Source organism: Nannospalax galili, unplaced genomic scaffold (assembly GCF_000622305.1).
Source record: "Nannospalax galili isolate Female #2095 unplaced genomic scaffold, S.galili_v1.0 scaffold923, whole genome shotgun sequence".
In the NCBI taxonomy this organism is placed as follows: domain Eukaryota; kingdom Metazoa; phylum Chordata; class Mammalia; order Rodentia; family Spalacidae; genus Nannospalax; species Nannospalax galili.
In genome coordinates, this window is record NW_008349753.1 from 2,547,020 (window position 1) to 2,564,044 (window position 17,025).

Below are 17,025 nucleotides of genomic sequence, written 5' to 3' on the forward strand. Positions count from 1 at the left end.
GCTCACTCTTCCAGATAGGCTGACTGGCTGGTGAACTCTTGGGATCCACCTGTCTCTACCCACTTTGTGTGGAGTTACGGGCATGCCTAGCCATGCCTGGATTTTTACATGGGCGCTGGGGATTCAAACTCAGGTCCTCATGCTTGCTACCTCGTCAGCCACAAAATTGGAGGCTGTGGCTGCCCTTTCCAAGATTCAAATTCAAGATGTTCAGATGATGAGACCAACATGCTGCCTACTGCGCTAAGAAGGCGCCTCCCAGTTTCTAACTCAGTCTTCCTCAGCGATTGCTTGGGGTGAAGAGTGGTGGATTTGGGTACCACTGTGGCACCTTTTCCCTTCCTGTGGCTGCTAGGGAAGAGAACAGTGCTGGGATTAATGGAGGGAGGACTGATGTGAAACAGTGTACCTTTAACTACTGAAAACAGCTTAGGGGATTTGAGTGCTGATGTGAATACCAGCAGATTCTGAGCCTCAGAAAGCATCAAAATAGTGGTGCTTAAATATTGCATAATACGGCGTTAGTTCAGAGGAAATGGTTGAACCTTGGGTGCTTCCCTCTACCACGTTCAAGGGCCATTTTGGAGATAACAAGGACCTTGACAGTAGAGAACTGGAAGGTAAATAAATATGCCTTTCAAGATGAGTTGTAGTTGAGCTACTTGGAAGGGGACAAGGACAGCTCTAGAGTTTTATTTTCATGAAATCAGTTAATACTTGAGTGTCTGAGGAGAGCCCATGATGAGTGAAAACCCAGTCTAATTCCTCAGGCTATGAATTATACCAATTTGACAGTGACTTCACCCTTTCCTTGCTAGAGGCAGAAACATGAAGCTATTGCACGCCTTTCCCTAACATGCCTTGTTAAGAGCAAGACTTTCCAGCAAGTCCTCCTGCCACTTTACCTCTCAAAGTTTGTTGGTGAGAACTGTGTCACTGTCATTTTCCTCAGTGATGCACTGTCAGAATGTCGAGATGCTCTGATAGATAGACTTACACAGCTGAAGCCACCCCTGTCTCCTCTCCCACACTAGAGAACGCCAGCCTCACCGAACTCCATCACGACGAATGCCTGGAACAGGCTTGTGTTGGCCAATGGTCACTACCGTTGCGAAAGCGTACTCACGGGGTAGTGTGGCTTGAGTGAAAAATGTCACCCACAGGTCATGTATTTGAACCTTTGGTCCCGGGTTGGTGGTGCTGTTTGAGGGGTTATGGAACTTTTAGGATGTAGAGCCTTGCTGGAGGAAGTTTCATCACTGAGGGCAGACTTTGAGGGTTGATAGCCTCACCCAGCTTCCAGTCTGTGCTCTCTGCTGGCTAGGCTGAAGATAAGACCTCTCAGCTTCCTGATCCAGCCACCTGCTGCTGTTTGCTCTGGAACCGTAGGCCAAAATAAACGCTTCCATAAGTTGCTTTTGGCCATGGTGTTTTATCATAGCAACAGAAAGAAACACACGGGAATAGGAAGCTGTGCGTAATTAGGCGTGATAGGCATTGTGTCATATTAAGGATGCCATCTAATGCTTGTATTGCTGTAGCCCATAATTTATATGTATGATAAAATATAATATGTACCATGTATGGTTATGCATACATAGTCTTAGCACTCATATAAATAGGGGAGCAGATGAAGTGACAGGAATCTAGAGGATGGCCTCCAGTAGGGACACACGATGGAGTCTGAGAGTAAGAAAAGTGGCCCAGCTCTGTCTGATGCTCACCCTTCGTGGCCAGCAGAGTGGATGCGCAGTCTATACTTCAGCATCATTGATATGAAAACATGTTTTTTTTTTTTTAGGCTACTCCAAAGTATTTCAAATGACTGTTGATATGTGTGTTGGTGGAGGGGGGATTCATTTCATTACCATTGACATTAACAACCATTTCTATAAGGTTTATAAATGTAAGATCTGAAAAGCATTGGCTTCTGTACATAATATTTTCTCTGGCTGGGATTGATAGTTTGTGGCAAAATGTGCTTCAATCATTTAGAAATTCATTTAAAAGAACATCTTATTTTGGCCTACTCATTATTGCTGTTATTTTTTATTATTAGTAATTGTGTGTGTGCACAGTGGGCTGCAGCTCTCTCTCACTTCTACACTGGACTTAATCTAGAAAGCACTCTAGCACTCTCTTCTAATTTTAGTCTGTTGCTGTGATAAAACACTCTGATCAAAAGCAACTTAGTGGCAGAATGGGTTTATTTCAGTTTATAACTCCCAAGTCACAGTCCATCACTGAGGGAAGTCAGGGCAGGGACCTGCAGACAGGAACCATGGAGGAACCCTGCTTGCTTGCTTACTCTTTAACTCATGCACCTCCTGATGCTTAACTAGCTTTCTTATATAGCCAGGACTACCCCTAGGGATGGTGCCACCCACAGTGGGCTGGTCACTCCTGCATTAATTAATAATCAAGACAATCTCCTACAGACTTTCCCACAGGCAAATCTGATCTGGGGAATTCTTCAACTGCAGCTCAACTCTAGGATATGTCAAGTTGACAGTTAATGCTAACTATGATACACTCTCACCCCAACCAAGGAGGGCAGAGGAAGGAGAAGAGCATTGGATGGGGTGTGAAATTTACATATTTTGTACTCTTGGGGGAATAGGGGGCTGATGCAGGGGAAAGGGGCAGGGAATTTTGACTAAAGCTCAGGCAGGAACCTTGACTGGGACCTCAAAAGGCCTCTCAGGAGTCATGATCTGAAGAACATTTGTACCACAAACTGGACCACCAGAACTGCATCCAGAATTATCAGCTCACTCAGGATTCCTTCCTTATGTGAATTCAGGGCTGCTACCCAGTCACCTATCTGCCTGATCCAGCAGGCAGAGTCCTCAGGCAGTATGACATCAATCAAAAAGTGGGTCAATTGGCCCAAACTACATTGGTGAAGTACAGGGCCAGGTGGTAGTCAAAGGCCAGCATGGTCTTTGGCCCAGCTGATGTCACTCTGAAATAGGCTGCAGGTGGATGTGCCGAAGAACTCATCGGTGTGGGCGGCAGCTGCTCTGACAAGTTCTGGAACGTGGAGTGCTTGGAGGCGAAGCAGTGTAGCCTGTGACTCTTCACAGATCTCTTACAGTCTGTTTTTCAGACCAGGTGTGTCTGCTGCCTCTCCTGTGGGAGGTGAGACAGGAAGCTTTGGAAGAGTGCCTGCATGTCTGGGAGACCTGCTGTGAGACTCTGGTTCAGACAAGAGTAAGGCAGACCTGAAGGTGAAGACTCTGGGGGGCTGCCCAACTTCCAGGAACTGGCATACATGAAGTCCTACTGCCTGGATGCAGCATCCTCTTGGCTCAGGGACCTGTTGTGGCTTCTGCAAGCATTTTTTTTAAGGACAGGGTCTCTTATTTGCTTAGAACTTGCCAAGTAGCCTGGGCCGGCTGACCAAAGAGCCCAGGGATCTGCCTCTCTAGCACTGAGACTAAGAGTGTGTACCACCGTGCCTGAACCTTCTTTTCATGAAGTCAGTGTTGACCTTTACTATCACCAGTCCCACAACCCTTTTGGTCTCTGCCTTGTTTGAACTTTCCCCACCGTTCAAGTCTGGAGTCCTCTCTACTTCTCAGAACTCTCCCTTACCTTGGTTTTCATGCCTTCCATTCTCTTGGTGCCTTGGTTTTCTTTCTACTGCTCTGGTCATTGCTGCTTTTAATCCTTTGCTGTCTCTGTTCATTAGTGTTCCTAAAAGCTCTGCTTCCATGCTTTCATACCTCAAACCTGTGTTACTCTGTGTATGAAATCACTCACCTCTGGTTCTGCTCAATAGTCTTACTAAAAAATCCCATTCCCAAATCGCTATTTTCACAGACTTGATGTTATGAAGCCTAATAGATATTTTCTCCTGATATATCACTTTGACATCAACATGCTTAGGTCTGGACTTGTGTTTCCTTCCAGAAAACACAATTCTGTTATCAGAACAATTGCTGTTATCAGAAACATGGATGTCACCATTGGACTGCTGAACTCCCACATCTCCAACTTCCTATTAATCTGGTCCTACCAATTTTCTCTCTCACATAATTGCTACCACCAGCAACCTTCTCTCATCCTGAGCTGCAGCAACCTCTGTAAGCACCTCCATTAAGTTTGGCTTCCTTTCAACTGTTCTACACTGTGACCAGTGTGACTATTTAAAATATAGAATCTAGGGTATGGATATAGCTCAGTGGAGAGCACTTGCCTACCATGCATAAGGCCCCAGATTTAATTGCCAATACCCCCCCCCATACACAATGTGTGTACACACAAAAAAAACCCAAATAAAATGAACCACAATCATTTCCTCAAAACCCTGACCCCTGTATTTTAAAGTCAACTGACTTGCTTTTAGTAAGACTTTCAGGGGCCAGAAAGATGGCTAAGTGGTTAAAGCACTGGCTGCTTTTGCATAGGACCTGGGTCAGTTTCCAGCATACCAGATAATACCCACTTATAACTCCAGTTCCAAGGGATCTGATGCCTTCTTTTTGCCCTGATAGGCATTGCCCCACACAAGTGTACTTACATGCAGGCGAAACACTCATACAAATAAATACAATAAATAAAATTTAAAAGGCTTTCACTGGTCTTTTAGTTCAAGTCTTTAACTTACAGATTTTTCCTGTATCATTGGACTGACCCCTTGACCCTAATCTTAAAACTCTTCTTCAATTTTGTATAGTTCAGCCCTTACTGACCTCTTTAAATTCCTCCTATGCATGGGGCTTTTATGCCCCCTTAAATATGCACTTTCCTAAGCCTTGATCTTCTTCCCTAATTACTTTCTGACTCCTTAACCAGACCTCAGCTTAGATGTCATTTCTGCAGGGAGAGCCTTCTTCCTCCTGGGACAAACCAGTAGCACTTAACTAAATAAAATTTAATTAAAAAGTTTTAGAGATAGTCTTGCTATGTAATCCTCACTCCTGGTCTTCCCGCATCCACCTCCCAAGTGTTGGGATCACAGCACACACCACCAAGCCTGGCTCAGTTCTCAACTCTTCATATTAGAATCTTTAAAAGAACTCAGTGGTCCACACCGTATCTCAGAGCAGTTGCATGGGGGGTATGAATCAGAAATCACCTGGAGGAATCATTAAACCCTCACCAAGCAGTACCCAGTTGCTGGTCTGTGAACCACTGTTGGAATCCATTGCTCTTGGTTAGCCGCAGCGGTGCAGTCCCATCACACAGACACACCCTCAGGATGACTCATCACACTTCATCACTCCTACTTGGTAAGAACTATGTTCTTGCTAGAAAAGAGAAACAGTCCTTTTTTTGTGAGGCCAGCACCCTGACTTTCCTGTTCTTTCATATCTTTGAAGTGTAGCACTGTGCCTGGTACATAAGATATTTTAGTTTTTCTTGGATAAATGAATAAGAGGCTACATTTGAATAAGAAGGTAGTATCTAGATATTTATGGATCAATCAAGGTGAACATAACACGGAGCAAAATAGAGTTGTTCTATTTATCCATCTTTATATTGTTTGATTTTGGTTAATTATTCATTCAGAGGCAACGAATGCATCTTGCGGTATTCCTACACCCCAGCTCTGCTCCCTCTCTCTGCCAATACCTGCATCATAAATGAAAAGCGTCATGTGAATACATGCTGGCTGAGTGAATACAAGACAGTTCCATGAAAATCTGACTTTTTTGCAGCAGACACATGTACGCTTCTGTTTATGTGTAGTGTATATTTTAGAAAGGTAAATTTACTTTTGTTTGTTTTTTTTGAGACAGCATCTCATATTAGCCTGTGTTGGCCTGGAGGTCACCATGTAGCCCAGGTTGGCCTCAAACTCATGGAGCTCTTTCTGTTTCAGCCTCCTGAGTGCTGTGATTATAAGCAGGAGACACCATGAAAGATCTCAGAGCAGAAGAGCCAAAAAAGACAAGGAGACATGCGTTGGATAGCGCTTTAGTGCTAAAAAATTTAGTTCTTTAGAACTGACCAAGCAGAAACATCCTTCATCCCTGATAGGGTTATTGTGGAGTAGATTACCTTTTATGGAGGGGGATTCTAAAGTAGATCAAAACCCTTTTATTGGGCTGGGAATGTAGCTCAGTGTTAGAGCACTTACCCTGGGTTGAGCATATGCTTGGTCCTGGGTTCTAGCCCCAGCATCACAAGCCAAACAGCAACCAATCACAGAACCCTTTTAATACCTGGATACTATCCAAACATTTTTATTGAGTAAAAGACTAGCAGAAATTATAGAGTGTTTACAAAACATTATATGCATATTGTATTTGTTATTTGTTGAAAACTTTCTATTTGTGTGCTGGATAGCTTTAGTTGTCAACTCGGCACACCTGGGTAGAGGGAGCCTCGACTGTGGAACTGCCTCCATTGGACTGGCCTGTGGCCATGTCCATGGGGCATCTTCTTGATTGTTGAGTGATGTGGGAGGGCCCATCCCACTGTGGGTGGTGCCACCCCTGGGTAGGTGGTCCTATTGTATAAGAAAGCAGGTTGAGCACGGACCAGGGAATCCGTTTGGATTCCACGGACCAGCTGTTTTGTTGTTCTTTGCCGTGTTACATGGCTTCAGTGGCTGTGTAGACGACAGAATACAGCTACCAGTAAGCAGCGTTCCTCCATGACCTGTGCTTCAGCTCCTGCCCCCATGTTCCTGCCCTGAGTTTTTACCTTGGGCTCCCTGATGAACTGTGACCTGGGAGATGTAAGACAAATAAACCCTTTTGTCACAGCAATTGAAAAGCAAACTAGAATAATATGAAACATAATTGTAGAAATGACAAACACATTTTCCAGTCTCCTTTATAGTTTGCTCTGGGAGATATGCAAGCAATCCAGTAATTAAAATTTAAGTGTAGTTTGAGTTTGGTTTGTCTCCTCCAAGACTCTTACTGAAATTTCCTTACTGCTTTGGCAGTGTTGGGTGGTGGGGGCTTTAAGGGTTAGCGCCTGCCTCCGGGGTGAGTTCTCGCTCTTTTAAAAATTTACTTTTTTTTGCATTTATTTACTTATTGGGGGTGGGGTGCATATCATAGCTTGTGTGTAGAGGTCAGAGGACACCTCCCAGGAATCTGGGCTCCAGGGACGCATCTCAGGTTGTCAGTCTTGATGGCAAATGCCTTTACCCACTGAGCTATCTCATCAGCCCCAAGTTCTCAATCTTAAGGGCCTGGGTTAGTCATTGTGAGAGTCTGGAGTTAGGAAGCAAGTCTCTTCTTCACACACCTGCTTGCCCTCTTGTTTTGTACCATGAACTGAAGCAGCCCAAGGCCTCACCAGATACAGATGCCTGATTTTGGATTTCCAGCCACCAGACCTTGAGTCAAAATAAGCCTTTTTTTCCTTGTAAATTACCCAGTGTCAGGTATTCTGTTTCAGCAACAGAAACCAGTCAGTACAGAACTATGTAGAGACTCTTGGGAATATCCCAGTCTCCCTCCTAGATAAGTGAAGAGCCGCAGGGGTGTGTTCAGCAGCACAGGGTATCAATGGGGTGCAGGTTATCTCTTGTCTGTGGGTCATATGTGTCTCATATTCTGAGCCAGAGACCAAAGAAATGCCAAAACCTTTACCAGACCATTCAAGTGTCAGAGACTCACGGATGAGATTCAGCAGGACCATGCATGTCAAAAAGTGTACCCAGTCTGTATTTATGTGTGTGCTAGAAACTTCTGAAGTGACAGCTCACTTCTTTCTCATGTTCACAAAGGGGTGTGTGACTTAAAACAATGGCTGTACTGTGAAGATTGAGTGGCGTGAGAAGCACGAATAGAGAAGTGATATGAAGTTTACAGTTGAACTGGGATTTCCCTAGACTTCCCCATCAATGAAGAAGAAATCTTGGCTGATGAGCCTTTAAACATTATTTTAAAGTCAAACTGTATTTAGCATATGCTAGAGCAACTCCATAAAGAATATTAAGTTGTTTATGAAGAACTTAAGGAAAACATCTTTATGTATTTATAAGTTTGATATGTAACTCTCTTTTCAAAATGTCTGTAGTAGTATGTTTTGACAGTTATCAGTTGACTTGGGATTCCAGTACAGAGCAGGAAGCAACCCTGCCTAAGAGGAACTGAAGGGGAGGTGGATGTGGGAGTTCAGTGAGATTGTTACAGGATACCTGGTTTACCTGGTATGGGGATGGCTTACTAATTGTTAACCTGTGACCACAGAGTCCCTCTCGCAGGAATCTGGTCTATGCCGGCAGATGCCCCTGTGGGGTTTTTTGTCTCCCCAGTGTCTAGTTTATACCTGTCCTACCTGCTGTGCTGTCATCTCATCCACCCTGGGCAGCCCTTGGGTCATCTGATGGGAGGCACAAATTCAGAACACCACAGGAGGAAGAGAGTACAAAGAGCTTTACTTTTAGATCCTGGGCAAGGTTGATGCAGTATGTAGGGAGGGAAATCCTCTGACCTCAGAGTCACAGAAGACAGGAGTCTGAAAAGTCAGACAGGAATGAGAGAGAAGGGAGGAGGTTTAAGGAGAGGGGCAGGCTGCCCGAATGTATAAAGAATTAGGTGGGAGGCACTGCACCTAAAAGTCACCTGGCAGAGCAGTGGCAAAGTGGGAGTGCTTTGCTTGAATGCCTGCCGAGGTGACCTCTTGATACTGCCACTCCAGCTGCGCAGCATGGCTGGGCCACCACGACTCTTTTGACTTCTAGAAGTTGTCCTTGATGTTGCCTCTGTGCCAAGGGCCCTACGAGTGCATTTTCCCAAGATTCACTCTCACGCACAACGTTTTACAGGTTTGGAAACCGAGGCCCAAGTAGCGCAGGAAACATACTCCAGACTAGGTTTGAATCTATCGGATTTGGAAGTCGATGCTCTTTTCGTGGTATAATTCTGGTTTTATTTTATGGTAATATGGTTTATGTAGGGTATTTCTAGTTCCAAATAACTAAAATACATTCAAACAGGCTTTAACAGAAAACGAAAGTTTGTTATGAGGACAGAGTGTCCTGAGGAATGCAGATGGCTTCCGGAAGGAACTGGAACCCAGAAGCAGAAAGTTGTGATTCTTTCTCTGGACATCTTATGTCCACTCTGCACAGCTGTTTTGTTGTTCTTTGCCGTGTTACACGGCTTCCGTGGCTGTGTAGACGACAGAATACAGCTACAGTACCGTTCCCACCAAGCAGAGATGAGCTGCTCCTAAATTCAGATTCCAAATTGACAAATGCTTCAGACAGGCACTCATGGGGCCAATCAGCTTCATCCAAGAGGCCAAAAGTGATATCATGCAAACATGGCTACGGTGGGATTTGAAGGCATCATTTATTTGGGCGGAGGTGGGGCGTGGGGGTGGTGATGGCAGTGCTGGGGATCAAACCCAGGATTTAGTACACACTAGGTTGGATATTTATTGTTTGAGAAGTCTTGCTATGTAGCCTAGACTGGATTTAAACTTGGGATTCTCCTGCCTCAGCCTCTTGACTATTGAAGTAACAGGAGCATGTCATACCTCCGGGACACTGTCTGCTTGTGGCAAGGAAGTCTGATTCTTTTTTCCCTCCCCACACATCTGGCTGGGTTGCCACCCATTCTGGGTGCTCTAGAAGTCTTCGGAATTTCCTTCCAAATGTAGGACCCATGATTACAGTTTTTGGGAAACAAAGTAGTACAGGATTGGCCAAATATACTGTGGCCATGATTTCCTCTTTTGAAGCATATCACTGTTCATCCAAGTCATTTCTTATAGTTCAGTTGTCTGTACACACTCGCATGACACACTGCACACACACAGACACACACACATACACAGACATGCACATACACAGGAACTGCTAGCCCATCTTCTTAGAACACACCTTCCATCTCCTTTGGAGTCTGACTTTTCCTTGGGTAACAGTAGCAATAGCTCCAGGGATTCTGTTCACAGAAAGTGAATAAAACTTAAACCTGCACATACACAGGAACTGCTAGCCCATCTGCTTAGAACACACCTTCCATCTCCTTTGGAGTCTGACTTTTCCTTGGGTAGCAATAGCTCCAGGGATTCTGTTCACAGAAAGTGAATAAAACTTAAACCAGTTACCCTTGCTGCCTCTTTCTAATATTCAAAGTATTTTTTTCCCAACAACCTCTGCTTATCCAGGGATCCCATTGCTTGCATTAGCTGGCTTAGGACCCTGAGGACCAATGATGTCTGTCAGTTTCTTTCTCAGTTGAAGTAGGTAGGTAGCCTCTAAGGAAGGAGGTTGAATCTCAACACTCAATTATACACAGCACATTTTCTGTTCTCTTCTGCAGCTGTAAAGAAAAACAAACTGGGGTGTGTGGGGGGAGAGACCATGGTCCAAACTTGTATTTCAAAAGTTTGTCTGCAGGCTGCTTGTTTGGAACTCGGAACTCGTGTCACAGAAGCTGTCCCCCACTAGTTATGGTTTCTCATGAAACTATAAAGGATCATTTGGCTTATTACGTAGACAAAATAAGAGCCATGGCCTAGAAATTTTGACCCTCTTGCCAGCAGCCCTGAATTTACCAGCTTTCTAAATTCCCCTGAACTTGGCACTCTCCTGAAACCTCTGTTGCCTTACGTTAAAGGAGGTAGGGAAAAACCTTGGTGGTATACCAGTGGATGAGGGGGATGGACTCCAGATCTTCAAAGAGGCCGGGTCATGGATGGTACAAAAGCAAAAGTGGGCTAGAGAGAGCTGTGTTTTATGTCCTCAGAGACTTTCATAGGAAAGGCAAGGAGGCCGGGGACAGGGACCAGAGAGGAAAGAATGGTGGCAATGTTTATAGTCACGTAGTCATTTAAAACACAAGCTTTGTTCTTCTTTAAAAGTATTTTATTATGTTTATTTTGTGTGTATGAGTGCATGTCTGCATGTGTGTAAGTGCACCCGTTTCGTGCAATGCCCACAGAGGTCAGAAGGGGGCAACAGATCCCCTGGAACCAGAGTTATGGAGGGTTGTTAGCCACCATGTGGGTGCTGGGAATCGAACCCAGGTTCTCTGCAAGAACAGCCAGTGCTCCTAACCATTGAGCCCTCCCTCCAGGCCTTCAAGCTTTGTTCTCATATGCAGTTCTTTGAAGCGTTCATTCTCCCCCATTAGCCTACAATAAATAAAGAAGGAATTGTGTAGCAGTCCTCATGAGTTCAGCTGGATCCGTGAACTGACCTGCCTGGGATGAGGTGTGGGCCTGCATGGATGTCCGGGCAGACGGGCAGGTGTGAACCAGCCTCTCCTTCATGGCTGCCTTGCGTAATCTCAGTGGGCCTTTGCGGGGCTCTTGCTCACTGAGGCTTTGCAGATGACTTCATCTCCCTTTCTAACTTGGAACCACACAACTTTACGTTCCCAGCAAACAGATGGACTGTAACAAGGTTGAAACAGGAGCTGGTACCGAAATAGTCTTTGAGTCATCCTCCGTTCGCTCACATGGGAAACTTGCCTCTTCTTGCAGAAAGCCAATACTGAGAATTCAGTGCACCCAGCACTGTCAGCCTCTGCTCTACGTGTATGTTTTACTTCTTCTTGGTCAAGGCTAGAACTCTGCTAATATAGCAATAGTGTCTAATTTGCTTTGGCAGAACACCTGGCCTTTAGCCCCAAGTTGATGTTAAAAAATAAAATTAAAAGTTTTACATCAGCCTTCTATTTCTGTCCTCCCCCCACCCCCCACCCCCCGAAAAAGTGCTGAAATGAGTAAAAGAGCTTGGTTTCACCCATAACTTTATTTTGGGAAGTGGTGGTCCTGTAGTTGAAACTTTGTTGCCTTGGTCCCTGAGTTCTGGTGACTGTTTGTACCAGTAACTATCTGTGTGACCTTGGGGATGTCTGTTTGTCCTTTGGTCTTCACTTTGCTCGTCTGTAAAGTGGGAACAATAAAGCCTCAATGGGAAGACTGCTCAAAGCATTAGGTGACAGTTGTGAAAGCATGCCCTTGAGATCACACTGCCGGATTAACAAAGCCTTTTGAATTGGTTTCAGAGACTGGAACTATCCTTATTCCTTAACAAAATAGTTCATAATGAGCAAGGAGCAATCAACTTAGAGGCATACATACTCCAAATTTATTGTGTTGAATGCTTTTTACTCTGTCCTTACTGAAAAGGGGTAATAATGTTGTTCACTTCTTTGCGGAAACTACCTGAGGGAAGGAAGGGGTCTAGTCAAAGAGAAAAGGGATGGACAGGGGACTAGGAGGCCGAATGAGAGCAAGGTCCAATGACGTATTTATGAAATGCCATAACAAGCCTCATTATTTTGTAGGTTGACTTGAAACATTAACTTGAAAAAGTTAAAAGAGGGGGGCTGGAGAGATGGCTCCGTGGTTGAGTACTTGCTGCTCTTCTAGAGGACCCGAGCTCAGTTCCCAACACCCATGTCAGGCAGCTCACAACCACTTCTGGCTTCCACAGGCACCTGCACACATGTGGTGCACACACACACACAATCAATCAATCATCAATCAATTAATCCATCAATAAGAGAAAAAGAAAAAAGAGATAAACCTTGACTGGCATTTTGTGGGAAGAGGAACTATTTGTGAAGTGAAAAGGGCCTTGGTAAATGGAAAACAAGAGGAATTTGTGAGTGAGAACTCTGAAGTTCTTAGCAACAGTCGGACTAGAACTCAGCCCCAGAGTGAAAAAGAATAAAGAGATGAATGGAAAAGCAAGGCGGGTTTGTTGCTTTGAATTTTGTTCCAGTTAAAATAATTTAGTTTATCTGTCAGAGTACTCTCCTGATTCACCGGTCAATAGTATAAAATCCAGGTGCAGCACTGGATTTCATGAAGCCATTTGATTAGAAGATTTTCAATATTTATTTTTTATGTAATAATTAATTCAAAGTAAATGGATGGGTATATCCGTCTTTATTTGAAACAAATGTTTGCTGAAATGACAGACCCCTGAAATCATAGATGGTTCAAGGGCATTCTTTCTGATCTACAGGCAAAAATACTGGACTCTCAATTTAACCCAAAATGGTTAAGTATGTTCCATGTTATGGGACAACTTTATGCTTATACTATCTTTTGATGGAGCTTTCCTGATACATCAGATGCTAGCAATGTAAAAATATGATACTTTGCCAGGCATGGAGGTACATACCTTTAATACCCACACTCTGGAGGCAGGAGCAGGCATAGCTCTCTGAGTGTGAGGCCTGCCCGGTCTACATAGTGAGTACTAGGCTAGTCAGGGTTAAACAGTGAGACTTCGTCTCAAAAATAACAGCTATACCAACAAAACAAAACAAAAAAACGAGCCTCCCCGAGAAAACCAAACACGGTTGGTCAGTGGATAAGCTTAGATCTTTTTCTATGACTACTTTTGTGAAGATTAAAGAGATACTATATATAAAATGCTTAGTACCACATGCCCAGCTCACAGTAGGCACTCAGTAATAGAATCTGTTCTTCCCTCAGAGTTCCCTGAAGGCTCCAACTTCCAGAAGACACTTTCAGAAAACAACGCCCAGTTTGTACCCTGGCTGAAATATCCGCTAATTCTTTTGTAAAGTTTGGAATTTCCTTGGTGATTTTAAACAAGATTTCCTTCCTCAGATGTGCTGCTTGTATGAGCCTCAGATCATCAAGGCTGATCTGAACGAGCACAGACTCTTCAGGCCTCACTGGGACTGAATATTTCAGCGGTTACTTGTTTTTAAAAGAAATAGCTGAAGCCCCACTTTCCTGAGGGCTTCTGTGATTCATGTTGACACCAACTTGATGTGCAAGACACAGGCTTTTCTCCTGCACCCAGGTGGGCAGTGCGTCTGCCCATTACTATGCTAAGGAGGAACTGAAGTGCTGCTTTAGAAAAGGAAAACTTAAGCCAGGTTCCTTCTAGGTACAATAGAAGAGTGTTGTGTGCTTTTGATTTGTTTTGATTAAATTCCAAGGTGATACAATCATGACTATTAAAATAATTAATTGCCTTGTTTTCTACCTAGAGGTGTGCTGGTTCCAGATTTGCAAGTTAGAAAGTATTTTGTACTGAGACAATGAAATACAAACAACTACTACCACAGCTTGTTCCTCCCTGCCTCCCTCCCCTCCCAACAGGGGTGTGTGTGTGTGGGGGGGTCCTTTTTTACCTCGTGAGCCCTGGTCTCACACTGTAGCCCTGGCTGACTTGAAACTCATTATGTAGCTTAGTGTGGCCTCAAACTCTTGCAATCCTCCCGACTTGGCCTCTTGAGTACTGGTACTACAGGTGTGAGCCATTAGGCTCAGCTGATTTATGTATTTATTTATTTTGATTGCACCTAAGGTCTCATATTTGCCAGGCAAGTGTGATAGCTACTTTGTTAGAACTTTAATCCCTGACTTATCTGTAGACGTGTAGGACTGGTTATCTGATCACATCACCATGAGATATTTCAGGGAGTAATTCTTTGGAAATGTGAGGTTTTTTTCAAACCCTAATTATAAAAAAGCAGAATTATTAACTTACTTGACCCAAACTAAAACTATAACAAACATCAGAAGTGGAGATTTTGTTGGTTACATTAACACCTGGTCCCTCAGAGAAAAGTTTTCAAAATAAAAAAATCAACAGATGACACAAACTAAGGTAAGAAGAATGGATAAAATGTTAGAATGATCGGAATAGAGGAAGAAGTATAAAGGGTAAAAATGACAGAAGCCTGCACAGACTGAGTAAAGGAATAGACAGACGACTGGGAAAGACGACAGACACACAGATGCGGGTCTTACGGAACAAGAGACAAGAGTAAATATGCAGAACAGGTGAAAAACTCAGTAAGAACGACTGAAAATAGGAAAGAAAAGGCTCTTTCACAGTGAAGTGCCAGTGACCCACACGGACTGAAGTAGAAAACTCAAGTGCGTCAGTCACTGGAGAACTCCCACACTGCGCTCTTTCTGTGCCATTTGATATATGCTCTGGTTTTTGTTCTTTGTGAGACAAGGTCTCCCTGTAGCCCCAGCTGGCCTGGAACTCGCTCTGTGGACCAGGCTGGCCTTGAACTCACAGCGATCCACCTGTCTCTGCCTCCCGAGCGCTGGAATTAAAGGCGTTCACCACCACCCCTGGCTTTCCTGTTTTGTTTATTTGTTTGTTCTTCATTTTTAAGAAACAGCATGTAAGAGCGCATCAGAGCAAGACGCGATGTAGTCCTCCACCTCATGTGTCAGGCTTTACCACAGTCTCACGCCCTGTGCGTTAGGGTGCTGCGCTAGGAAGACGGCTGCTTTACTGTGCTTACATCTGAATGCCGAGTACAGCTCTGATTTCCCCCAGGTCTTTCCAAGGCACGTGAACTGATGTCTCCTTCACTCTTTCCTTTCCTTCCTTTTCTTCTTTCTCATTTTCTGATAATTACACAAAAACATCTACCTCTAAAAACCAGCATGCAGGGTGCTTACTGCTAACTTGAAAAATGTCCATACCTTGCTGGTTAATAAACCATTGGTGGTACAATAAACTCATTCCATTCCATGGTGGTGGAAGCGGTGATTGGTGGTAAGGTCATCACGAGAAGGCGGAATGCTGTTGACACGTGATTTTGGCAGTTTTGTGTGTTCTAAATCTATACTGATTTATTTATGGGTTTGCCACTTTAAAAATTATTTTGAAGCCAGGCATGGTGATGCATGCCTTTAATCCTGGGACTCAGGAGGCAGAGGTAGGTGGATCTCTGTGTGTTCAAGACCAGCCTGCCTACAACGTGAGACTGTTTCTTTCTTTCTTTATTTTATTTATTATTTTTATGTGTATGCATGTAGGCAAGTTGCACCCGTGTCGTGCAATGCCCTCGGAGGACAGAAGAGGCTGTCGGATCCCCTGGAACTAGGGTTACGGATGGGTGTTAGCTGCCATGTGAGTGCTGAGATTCGAACCCCGGTCTTCTGCAAGAACAGCCAGTGTTCTTAACCACTGAGCCATCTCTCCAGCCCCGAGACTCTGTTTCAAAGCAAACAAACAAAAATGATTTTGACATGATCCTTTATGCAGAAAATGGGCTGCAAATGTGAAAGTTAAATGAAAATGTAACCAAATTTCTGTTTCTCCACAAAAAGTGGTAATGGGTATGTCGTTTTCAAATCTATGGAAGCATCAATGCCTACTTAAAAAGTCTGTAAATAGTTTAAGTATTCTTTGCCCAAAGACAACAGTTTAACAGCCGTAGCTGCAGGCTACTTCATTCTGTGAAGCATGGCCTTTCCATTCCATCAATGACTTTTCTAGTTCTTTTCACCCATTTTTCAATATTAAGCTTTTTTCAGACCTGTATGAAAAATGAAGTAATGGTTGTTAATGTAGTTGGTCCCTCTAGAAGAACAGTATTTTTCATAGTTAAGTAATGCTAGATTTATACTGATATCACCAAATGTTTCACATAGAAATTTAGTTAAATTTATCACTTGAAAGGATTATTTCATCGAGTTTATAGAACCAAAATAGACCTTTTAGGAAAATCTTAATATCAGTGTGAATTGTATTCTAAGTTTGGTTTAAAATTTTATCAAAAATACTTTTTCTTGGGCCTGGAGAGATGGCTCAGTGATTAAGAACACTTGCTGCTCTTGCACAAGACCTAAGATTGATTTCCAGCACCCACGTCCAGGGGCTCACAACCGCCTCTAACACTAGCTTCAGGGGATCTGATACTTCTGACCTCTGAGGACACATGCACATACCCCCAACCCCTGTACACATAAACTAAATGAAATAAATATTTTAAAAAACTTTCTGAGACAAGGTCTTGCTTGCTATGTAGCCCAGGCTAGCCTTGAACTTACGATTTTCCTGCTTCAGCCATGTGAGCGCTGGGGTTACAGGTGTGCACTATAAAACCTAACTAACTAAATTAATTATTAGTGTGTGTGATGTGTGTGAGAGTGTGGGTCTGCATGTGGAGGCCAGAAGTCAACTTGTGGGAGTCCAGGTCCTCTCCTTCTACCATGTGGCTTTCAGGGATTGAACTCAGGCTTGGCAGCAAGCTCCTTTACCTACTGAGCCATCTTGTTGGCCCATTAAGTCTTGTCTTATGTCAGACTACAATGCTTTTATAATATATGTCTGTTATATATTACTCATTGTAT

The 17,025-nt window shown here is 43.8% G+C and overlaps 1 protein-coding gene across 1 annotated transcript in view; it reads left to right on the top strand.

Moving 5' to 3' along the window:
• The window catches only part of Rnf144b (ring finger protein 144B), a 146,936-nt gene that overhangs the window by 38,753 nt on the left and 91,158 nt on the right, over window positions 1-17,025 (top strand). The gene's annotated exons all lie outside the window — the stretch shown is intronic.